A 12,029-nucleotide genomic window follows, 5' to 3' on the forward strand; every position below is an offset into this window, starting at 1 on the left:
AATGGTTAGGAAATAATATGTCATGTTTTACTAGTACCTCAGCCAGCATTGTGAATGGTTAGGAAATAATATGTCATGTTTTACTCGTACCTCAGCCAGCATTGTGAATGGTTAGGAAATAATATGTCATGTTTTACTCGTACCTCAGCCAGCATTGTGAATGGTTAGGAAATAATATGTCATGTTTTACTCGTACCTCAGCCAGCATTGTGAATGGTTAGGAAATAATATGTCATGTTTTACTCGTACCTCAGCCAGCATTGTGAATGGTTAGGAAATAATATGTCATGTTTTACTCGTACCTCAGCCAGCATTGTGAATGGTTAGGAAATAATATGTCATGTTTTACTCGTACCTCAGCCAGCATTGTGAATGGTTAGGAAATAATATGTCATGTTTTACTCGTACCTCAGCCAGCATTGTGAATGGTTAGGAAATAATATGTCATGTTTTACTAGTACCTCAGCCAGCATTGTGAATGGTTAGGAAATAATATGTCATGTTTTACTCGTACCTCAGCCAGCATTGTGAATGGTTAGGAAATAATATGTCATGTTTTACTCGTACCTCAGCCAGCATTGTGAATGGTTAGGAAATAATATGTCATGTTTTACTAGTACCTCAGCCAGCATTGTGAATGGTTAGGAAATAATATGTCATGTTTTACTCGTACCTCAGCCAGCATTGTGAATGGTTAGGAAATAATATGTCATGTTTTACTAGTACCTCAGCCAGCATTGTGAATGGTTAGGAAATAATATGTCATGTTTTACTCGTACCTCAGCCAGCATTGTGAATGGTTAGGAAATAATATGTCATGTTTTACTAGTACCTCAGCCAGCATTGTGAATGGTGTCTGAGGCGATGACATACTAGACCATGGCAGTAAATCTAATACTTAGGTGTTTTTAGTCATGCATGAAAGGTCTGTGGTGGTTCTGTGGTTATAAGTTACTGACCTTGGAATACATTTCTGGCCATGCTGGCAGGGTCTGAATCAAACCCAATGTCCACCTGGTACACTGGCAGGGCCTGAATCAAACCCAATGTCCACCTGGTACACTGACAGGGTCTGAATCAACCCAATGTCCACCTGGTACACTGACAGGGTCTGAATCAACCCAATGTCCACCTGGTACACTGGCAGGGTCTGAATCAAACCCAATGTCCACCTGGTACACTGACAGGGTCTGAATCAACCCAATGTTAAGGGGAGGGTAGATTGGTCAAGAGGGTGATGATTATTGTTGTTCTACTGCCTGATTGTTATGCAACAACACTGTTTACAAAAGCTTTGTTAAAGAACAAGTTGTTGTTTGTGTCGCACTGCTTTGCTTTATCTTGGCCAGGTCGCAGATGTAAATGAGAACTTGTTCTCAACTGGCCTACCTGGTTAAATAAAGGTGAATTTGTTTAATTTTTTTGTTTCTTAATTTTTTTACAACATTAACAATGTCTACACTGTATTTCTGATAAATTGTATTATTATTTTAATGGATGAAAAATGTGCTTTCTTTAAAAAACAAGGACATTTCTAAGTGACCCCAAACTTTTGAACGGTAGTATATATCTACATGATGTATTGTTACACCATGTAGGAGCAGTATAGACCTAGTCTGTTCATTATATACATCTACATGATGTATTGTTACACCATGTAGGAGCAGTATAGACCTAGTCTGTTCATTATATACATCTACATGATGTATTGTTACACCATATAGGAGCAGTATAGACCTAGTCTGTTCATTATATACATCTACATGATGTATTGTTACACCATGTAGGAGCAGTATAGACCTAGTCTGTTCATTATATACATCTACATGATGTATTGTTACACCATGTAGGAGCAGTATAGACCTAGTCTGTTCATTATATACATCTACATGATGTATTGTTACACCATGTAGGAGCAGTATAGACCTAGTCTGTTCATTATATACATCTACATGATGTATTGTTAGTCCATGTAGGAGCAGTATAGACCTAGTATGTTCATTATATACATCTACATGATGTATTGTTACACCATGTAGGAGCAGTATAGACCTAGTCTGTTCATTATATACATCTACATGATGTATTGTTACACCATATAGGAGCAGTATAGACCTAGTCTGTTCATTATATACATCTACATGATGTATTGTTACACCATGTAGGAGCAGTATAGACCTAGTCTGTTCATTATATACATCTACATGATGTATTGTTACACCATGTAGGAGCAGTATAGACCTAGTCTGTTCATTATATACATCTACATGATGTATTGTTACACCATGTAGGAGCAGTATAGACCTAGTCCTATAGCTAGTCCTATATTATTGTATACTAATACAATTGCTCAGAGAAAGAGATTTAGTTTAAAATGTAATTCTCAAAAGGTTGGGGTCTGAATTATTGCCTCCCATGTTTTCAATACTCCAGCACCCTCCCCTTGGGAGAATAACGACACTGAAATGTTTTATGAGATTAGAGAACACATTGGGTGGTATCTTAGACCATTCCTCCATACAGAATCTCTCCAGGTCCTTGATTTATTTAGTCTGTCTTATGGACTGCCCTGATCAATTCAAACCACAGGTTTTCAATGGAGTTAAAGTCCGAAGACTGAGATGGCCATTGAAAATGTTGATTTTGTGCCCAATTAACCATTTCTTGGTGGATGTTGATGTGTTTTGCTGGAAGATCCTCTTATGGCCAAGTCTCAGCCTCCTAGCAGAGAGGTAACCAGGTTTTGGGCTAAAATATCCTAGTAGTGGGTAAAGTTAATTTATTTATTTCATACAGTAATTTTAGCTCATCTTTATCAAGGGTATCAATAACTAGGTGCTTATTTTGATATCTAGTTATTTGACTGAATCAGAAATACAGATGTGGAGTAGAGGTTAAGTTTGTTTTAAATTCTCAATAAAAAAATCTGAACTAATCAAACAACACTTGTTGCTCTTTGTACGTGGTGATATAATATTCATATTTAATGGAGAGAAAAAAACGTTTCCCTAAACTGCTTTATAATATTATAATTCAATGAAGAATAAAAAAAGTTTTCCCTCCTCAACTGCGTTTCCTCCCTCCAGACAGCAGATGGCGATATGTGTCTTTCAGGCGATGTTTCTAGTGTGACGTATAATTTAGTGGACGGAACGCTTCTTCAACAACTGCAGCCACCTCGGTAGCTCGCTAGCCGACAAAGTCGGAACATTCAAGTTCTTTAGACAATTTCGTGGTTTATTTGTCACTATGATTTAAACATACTTATGTGGAAACAACTTGCTACCCCATTTAATTTAATATTTACGTTGTAAGTCAACTAGCTGGCTGGTTAAGTTAGCATTAGCCTAGCTAGCTAACATCCCCGACCATGAGTTCACTAATCTACTCTCCTCCTGCTAAAGAAGAGGAGGTCTGCTGGACGGAGAAAGAAGCTCTCGTGAAAGAGGAGGAGGAAGAGGAGGCTGTTACAATACAAAAACAAGTAGAGGGTGAGGCTGTTACCGTGAAAAAAGAAGAGAAAGACGTTACAGTGAAAGAAGAGGAAGACGCGTTCAGAGTGAAAGAGGAGGAGGATGTTACTGTGAAAGAAAAGGAGGAAGATGCAGTTTTTGGAGTGAAAGATGAAGAGGGGGAGATTACTGTCACATTAGAGGAGGACGAAGAAGAGAAGACTGGAGAACTGATTAACACTAGTAAATACAGTGAGTACTATCTAATAAAACAGGGACATTGATCTGATTAACACCAGTAAATACAGTGAGTACTATCTAATAAAACAGGGACATTGATCTGATTAACATCAGTAAATACAGTGAGTACTATCTAATAAAACAGGGACATTGATCTGATTAACACCAGTAAATACAGTGAGTACTATCTAATAAAACAGGGACATTGATCTGATTAACACCAGTAAATACAGTGAGTACTATCTTATAAAACAGCGACATTGATCTGATTAACACCAGTAAATACAGTGAGTACTATCTAATAAAACAGGGACATTGATCTGATTAACACCAGTAAATACAGTGAGTACTATCTTATAAAACAGGGACATTGATCTGGTTAACACCAGTAAATACAGTGAGTACTATCTAATAAAACAGGGACATTGTTCTGGTTAACACCAGTAAATACAGTGAGTACTATCTTATAAAACAGGGACACAAACTCTGCAGTTGTTGAACTAATGTGTGATTTTTAAAAGGGCATTCTACACTCAAATATGTTTTTGTACTGTATGAATTGTTCATGACGTCCTTTCCTGTTGAAAAGTGATATAAATACAGTAAATTATAAACACACTAAAGGGAAACAAGTAAATGTTTTGAGCAAAATAGTTTTTTTAGACAACTGCAAACTAGAAGGGGTGAGTGATGTCATAGTAAGGCCTTCAATGAGTTGGCTTGATGGGAAGTCGTGATGTCATCCAATAGGAGACTGATCTTCATGTGCATATTCATTATTCTTTTTAAAATCCTTCCTGTTCTGTCAAGTATGTTGTTGATCATTGCTAGAAAGCCATTTTCAAGTCTTGCCATAGACTTTCAAGACAATTTAAGTCCAAACTGTAACTAGGCCACTCAGGAACATTCAATGTCATCTTGGTAAGCTCCTCCAGTGTAGATTTGGCCTTGTGGTTTAGGTTATTGTCCTGTTAGGACAGTTTTTTGTATTCAGATCTCTGAAATGCTCTCTACCTACGTAACATTTAGTGTCTCCTTATGTTACGCTGGCAAAACAGTTTTCATGGGCACAGAAATACTAAATAATTTCAGAGTTTGCTAAATCCAATGGTAAAAACCGAGTCACCTTAACTTTATTGACAACACCCAAATGGATACTGTCATTAATGCGGTTCTTCAATAATTACACATAATACTTAATACTGTAGCTGTTTAGTTACAGTCACATGTTCAACTATCATCAGCTGATCCAGGAAATCATTTTCTGAATGACAGTCACATGACAAACATCACGACATGCAACAACAACCAAAGTGCTTCTTCATTCATTACTCTGGTAAAGACAGTTATGCTGTGCTGCACATTGGATCCAACATCCCTAACAAATTCATGTTTATAATGTGCTATTGTCTGGTTGATGTACTGTAGGGTCTCGTTAGTCTGTCTGGACACAGAGATACTTCGCTCATAATGTGTAGAGAACTGTTCCTTGATGGATAGGCTATTGTACAACACACAGAGCTATTTTCCTATATTCAGGACATTTAGAATGACAACACATTACAGAGTAGCCTAGTGGGATTATTCACAAAATTATCTGGTGATCAGGTTATGAAATGTCATGACAGACATTTTAGTTTCCATGTTTCACCTGAAATATTAAATGATTTATAGTCCTAGGTCTATGTTATTGTTAGGTGAAGTTATGGGTCCTACAGTAGGTCTACGTTATTGTTAGGTGAAGTTATGGGTCCTACAGTAGGTCTATGTTATTGTGAGGTGAAGTTATGGGTCCTACAGTAGGTCTATGTTATTGTTAGGTGAAGTTATGGGTCCTACAGTAGGTCTATGTTATTGTTAGGTGAAGTTATGGGTCCTACAGTAGGTCTGTGTTGTTGTTAGGTGAAGTTATGGGTCCTACAGTAGGTCTATGTTATTGTTAGGTGAAGTTATGGGTCCTACAGTAGGTCTATGTTGTTAGGTGAAGTTATGGGTCCTACAGTAGGTCTATGTTATTGTTAGGTGAAGTTATGGGTCCTACAGTAGGTCTATGTTATTGTTAGGTGAAGTTATGAGCCAATTTGTTAAACACTTGGTGTACAAACCCTCATTGTCAGGCTGATGGAAAAGCTAGCCAAAGAGCATTTTACTGGTTGAAGTGTTTTTTAAGTATAAAGCAGTTGATTTGCGACAATAACACAAACATATTAAGCAGGAGATTCAAGCGAGCCTTACAATTATAATCCAAAAGTAATGTGAAATGCACTCATAAGCAACCTGCAAATGGAGGCTATTTTTGCTGTCAACCTATGAGAACTCCCCTGTGTTTTCCCCCACGGTGGTGAATTAGTGAATAGACACAGAGCTTAATGTGAGTTTCCTTGAGTAGCACTCCTGATCTTGTCCTGATAGTGTGCTGTAATATTCAGAATACAAGGACGAGGACCAGCTGCCTCCAATTGGAGATCAACCCCAAAAATAGAAATAGAAAAACTAGAACTTAAACATAGACATAGAAAACCACCCAAAAACACCCCCTGTCACGCTCTACTATAGAAAATGACATCTTACAAGGGTCAGGACGTGACAACTACATCCATAACTAGTGGTTTCCTCATTACCAGATATACTACATCCATAACTAGTGGTTTCCTCATTACCAGATATACTACATCCAAAACTAGTGGTTTCCTCATTACCAGATATACTACATCCATAACTAGGGGTTTCCTCATTAGCAGATATACTACATCCATAACTAGTGGTTTCCTCATTACCAGATATACTACATCCATAACTAGTGGTTTCCTCATTAGCAGATATACTACATCCATAACTAGTTGTTTCCTCATTACCAGATATACTACATCCATAACTAGTGGTTTCCTCATTACCAGATATACTACATCCATAACTAGTGGTTTCCTCATTACCAGATATACTACATCCATAACTAGTGGTTTCCTCATTACCAGATATACTACATCCATAACTAGTGGTTTCCTCATTACCAGATATACTACATCCATAACTAGTGGTTTCCTCATTACCAGATATACTACATCCAAAACTAGTGGTTTCCTCATGACCAGATATACTACATCCATAACTAGTGGTTTCTTCATTACCAGATATACTACATCCATAACTAGTGGTTTCCTCATTACCAGATATACTACATCCATAACTAGTGGTTTCCTCATTACCAGATATACTACATCCATAACTAGTGGTTTCCTCATTACCAGATATACTACATCCATAACTAGTGGTTTCCTCATTACCAGATATACTACATCCATAACTAGTGGTTTCCTCATTACCAGATATACTACATCCATAACTAGTGGTTTCTTCATTACCAGATATACTACATCCATAACTAGTGGTTTCCTCATTACCAGATATACTACATCCATAACTAGTGGTTTCCTCATTACCAGATATACTACATCCATAACTAGTGGTTTCCTCATTACCAGATATACTACATCCATAACTAGTGGTTTCCTCATTACCAGATATACTACATCCATAACTAGTGGTTTCCTCATTACCAGATATACTACATCCATAACTAGTGGTTTCCTCATTACCAGATATACTACATCCATAACTAGTGGTTTCCTCATTACCAGATATACTACATCCATAACTAGCGGTTTCCTCATTAGCAGGGAGGAGTTTCTGCAACCAAATTGTGTCGCCCTTATAGTCCAAACACAGAAAGGGGCAGAATATTGGAGACCAAAAGTCGTCTGGCACACTGCTTAGAGTTTCAACAACATGAATAACTTATTTCTAGCCTACAATCATCGATGTTACTACTTATGTGAAAACAAGACAAAATATGACTATTCTTGCTCATTTTAAGACAATTGTTAAATCATTTTAACATTCATTACAGACGTCAATTGTTGTATAACATCATGGCTACGCTGTTGGCATCACCTTTTACAGTGGATTTCTGCTGTTGTGGGCCTTTAATCATCTGTCTGACTTTGTTGTTCACACAGGAGAGAGACGTGACTATCGTGGGTCCTCTGAGGAGCCTCAACAACATCATGATGCTGACAAGGCAGAGAAGAGTCTCTCCAGATCAGAACACCTCAAGAAACACCCGCAGAGATCCACAGGGAAGAGAACTCACTGCTGCTCTGACTGTGGGAAGAGATTCACCTCCCCATCAGGCATTAAAATTCATCAGAGAATCCACACAGGAGAGAAACCTTTTAGCTGTGATCAATGTGGGAAGAGTTTTGGTCAATCTAGCAATCTGACAGTGCACCAGAGAACACACACAGGAGAGAAACCATATAGCTGTGATCAATGTGGGAAGAGTTTTACTGAGTCTGGGGGTCTGATATTACACCAGAGAAGACACACAGGAGAGAAACCTTATAGCTGTGATCAATGTGGGAAGAGTTTTGGTCAATCTAGCAATCTGACAGTGCACCAGAGAACACACACAGGAGAGAAACCATATAGCTGTGATCAATGTGGGAAGAGTTTTACTGAGTCTGGGGGTCTGATATTACACCAGAGAAGACACACAGGAGAGAAACCTTATAGCTGTGATCAATGTGGGAAGAGTTTTGGTCAATCTAGCAATCTGACAGTGCACCAGAGAACACACACAGGAGAGAAACCATATAGCTGTGATCAATGTGGGAAGAGTTTTACTTAGTCTGGGGGTCTGATATTACACCAGAGAAGACACACAGGAGAGAAACCTTATAGCTGTGATCAATGTGGGAAGAGTTTTGGTCAATCTAGCAATCTGACAGTGCACCAGAGAACACACACAGGAGAGAAACCATATAGCTGTGATCAATGTGGGAAGAGTTTTGGTAAATCTAGCAATCTGACATCACACCAGAGAACACACACAGGAGAGAAATCATATAGCTGTGATCAGTGTGGGAAGAGTTTTACTGAGTCTGGGGGTCTGATATTACACCAGAGAAGACACACAGGAGAGAAACCTTATAGCTGTGATCAATGTGGGAAGAGTTTTGGTCAATCTAGCAATCTGACAGTGCACCAGAGAATACACACAGGAGAGAAATCCTATAGCTGTGATCAATGTGGGAAGAGTTTTGGTAGATCTGGCCAGCTGACAGTGCACCAGAGAATACACACAGGAGAGAAACCTTATAGCTGTGATCAATGTGGGAAGAGTTTTGCTGATTCTGGCTCTCTGACTCAACACCAGAGAACACACACAGGAGAGAAACCTCATAGCTGTGACCAGAGATAATCTGATAAAAGATCTCTGATCAAATATCAGAAAATACATACATGAAGGAGTTGTTTCATGATATCAATGAATTAATGTCACAATGTAGAATGTTTTAACATTGTAGAAGGAGTATTTTAATAATGTCACAATGTAGAACCCTAAACGTTTGTCCCCTGTTCTATTGATTTCAACATTATATGGATATTAGCCTCAGAGGGAAAATCCAGGCTCTGAAATGGAAGAGTACTATTTACGTGATATAACAAAAAGTGACTAACAAAAAAAGAGTTGTGTTCCACTTACCATGTTGGTGACCCACTGGAATCAAAATGCAACACTTCAAAATGTAGCCAGCTGTTTTCTACCAGTTGTCCTCTAACCAGGGATGTACACATTATTCCCAGATTCTGTGTGGTTTTTGAGCTGTTAGTTTTAACAGGACGTGCAACTTCATCTCCCTCCTGTCACACAAATGATTTTAGCATGATATCGATGAATAAGTGTTGTGTTCCTTTGTTTAGCGACCCCTACATTTAAATGCATCACTCCAAAATGTAGCTGACTGTCTTCTGCAGGTTGTCCTCTAACCAGTGAGGTAAAATATATCTCCCATTTCCATGTGTTTTTTTAGTTGTGCTAGTTTCAACAGCACGTACAACCTGATTTCCCCCCTAATCGATATCAGTGATTTATTGCTACTTGTCATAACAACAGTGTTTCTGGTGCTTGTGCAGTTTATAAGAAGCTTGTTTAATAAAAATACAAGTAATATGATTATTGTGGCAGATGTTTGTGTATATAGCACATTTTATGTTTAGATTTTCAATTCATCCCAAACTGTTTCTGCATTTTGGTTTTTGATTTGGACACGCCCACCAGACATTATTTCCTAAAGGACTTAATGATGAAATGCCTATGTATTTTATGTTGTGATTCTGAACTTGAATTGTTTTCCTATTTAAGATAATTCTGATGCTTTTCGTACGATGTACCCAATGATTAATGAAAACTTGTCCTCATTGTGGTTTTATTTAATGCGTCTTATTTATACACTGTAGTGTTTGTGAAATGCTTGTTATGTTTGGTAGCACTTATTTATTTGTCCTTTGCCTCCAACCCCTTTCCATGCATGGAAAATATCCCACCTAGCAAAATGTAATTGAAAAGATGTTGAAAATAAGACTATGCCCAACATCCAATACACATTCAGTTTTAGTTGAAAGTGAAAGTTGAGAAGATGTCGTTTTTTTCATTGACTTGAAAACAACTTAAATTCAACGTCCTTGCAGCCTATACACATGGACTCAGTATAATAAATTGGTCTATTGGTTATTGATTTGGACACGTTAAAACTGTGTTTTGACATTGGGGCTATCCCACCTAGCAACATGTCATTGAAAAGCTGTTGAAAGTAGACTATGCAACCAAATATTTCATATTTACATTTCATGTAACATTTAGTAATGATTATTTTTAATGCAACCAACTGACATTTTTGGTACAATTATATTGACATTGTTGCCCTGCTTTTAGAATATCAGGGTTCATTCTCAGATGTGCCAAACCAAATGTACTAGAGCATGACATTTTGGACTGGGCCTGATCCAACAACATGCCTATCTAGTGAACCCTGAAAAGAGAGAGAAGCTCTGCAGTGAGGTGTGGAAAGTTACTATGGATATTGCAGTCCATGGTGAGTGTCCATGGTGAGGACATCTTGGTTTCTGATTTTCTCAAGGTGGGCTGTTTTGTGTTTTGCGTTTAGCCTGTGAGTTGTCATGGATCTTATCTTGACTGCACGTTTTTCCGTTTTGGATATGTGTTGTTTGGGCTCGTTCGAGAGTTCTAGAAGCTACTGGGGGGAAAAAAAACCTTTTTTTCTTGTTTTTAATTGTTGACAGCCAGTAGACACCATGTTTATATTGGTGAAGGTGAATCATTGTAGTTGATTATAATGTGAAATAAAAGTTGTTTTCTGTTGGTGGTGAGCATTCTCGTAAGGTGTTACAGTCTTTGGTTTTTCCATTTATGTTTTGAGGTTTGGATTTTAGCTCGTTAGCGCGTCTAGCTCGTTAGCAGGTATAGCTCGTTAGCCCGTCTAGCACGTCTAGCTCGTTAGCACGTCTAGCTCGTTAGCCCGTCTAGCTCGTCTAGCTCGTTAGCACGTAGGACGCACTGATTGGTGTCACCTCGTTAGTCAGTATGTGTTACACCTGTGCTGGCTTGTCCATCTCGTTAGTGGGAAGGTGTTTCACCTGAGCTGGTCCAGGTTCTATTTAAGAGTGTCTGGCCCAGTGCTCCAGTTGTCTTGATACATGTGGAGAGTCAACACCTTTAGTTGCTCCACCTTTTTGGTTTGCTTCCTGTCTTTAAGTTTGGTGTGGGTTTTTCTTCTGTTTGCCTCTTCTTGGGCAGATTTAGTGGGTCTCATGGTGGGTGTCTTTTATGTCCCAGTTGTTGTTACTAGTCAACTTTCAGTGGACACTGAGAGCAAAATTGCAACATTATGTTATAATACTTTTATTGCATCAAATGGTTGTTTTATGCAACAGAATAGAGGGTTCTTGGAACTATTGTGTCTGTGTGTTCTACTGAGGATGGGCCTGTGGGAGAAAACACTGACAGGAGATTTACAATGTCTTTTGGGTGATTAAACCTAAAGAGACTGCATTCCAGAGCATGAGTTAATGTTTCTGTTCTATATGGTACCAGGGAGAGATGACCCCAGGGCCAGACCCTGGTCTCTACACAGAGTACTGTTTTTACAGCAGATAGTCTCTGCTGAGAATTTATAAGTATCTTTCATACAAATCTTAACCTTGTGACCCGTTCTATACATCTGTTGTTGGTCATGTAGGTTAAAAGGGGTGTGTCTTGGCTGTAAAAGACCTTTGTACTTTTGTATCGTGGCTCTCAACGAATCATCTGGGGGTGATTCGTCGACCAGCCATCATTTATCGTAGAGCACTCAATTGATTCACTTGTGTATGTGTACGTTGTATTGACCTGCTCCCTTATAAGTGAATAAAGATTGATTTTAAGAATAACTCTGACTTGTGTCATAAGTTTGTCTCCTCATTTGATATTAAAGAAAT

At 38.3% G+C, this 12,029-nt stretch overlaps 1 pseudogene; it reads left to right on the top strand.

The window, feature by feature from the left end:
* LOC145875832 (uncharacterized) overlaps nucleotides 1-11,591 on the top strand; it is a 36,365-nt pseudogene extending 24,774 nt beyond the window's left edge.
* Nucleotides 11,592-12,029: the final 438 nt, after the last annotated feature.

This window comes from Salmo salar, unplaced genomic scaffold, assembly GCF_965601325.2.
Source record: "Salmo salar unplaced genomic scaffold, fSalSal1 ptg000360l, whole genome shotgun sequence".
Taxonomy (NCBI): domain Eukaryota; kingdom Metazoa; phylum Chordata; class Actinopteri; order Salmoniformes; family Salmonidae; genus Salmo; species Salmo salar.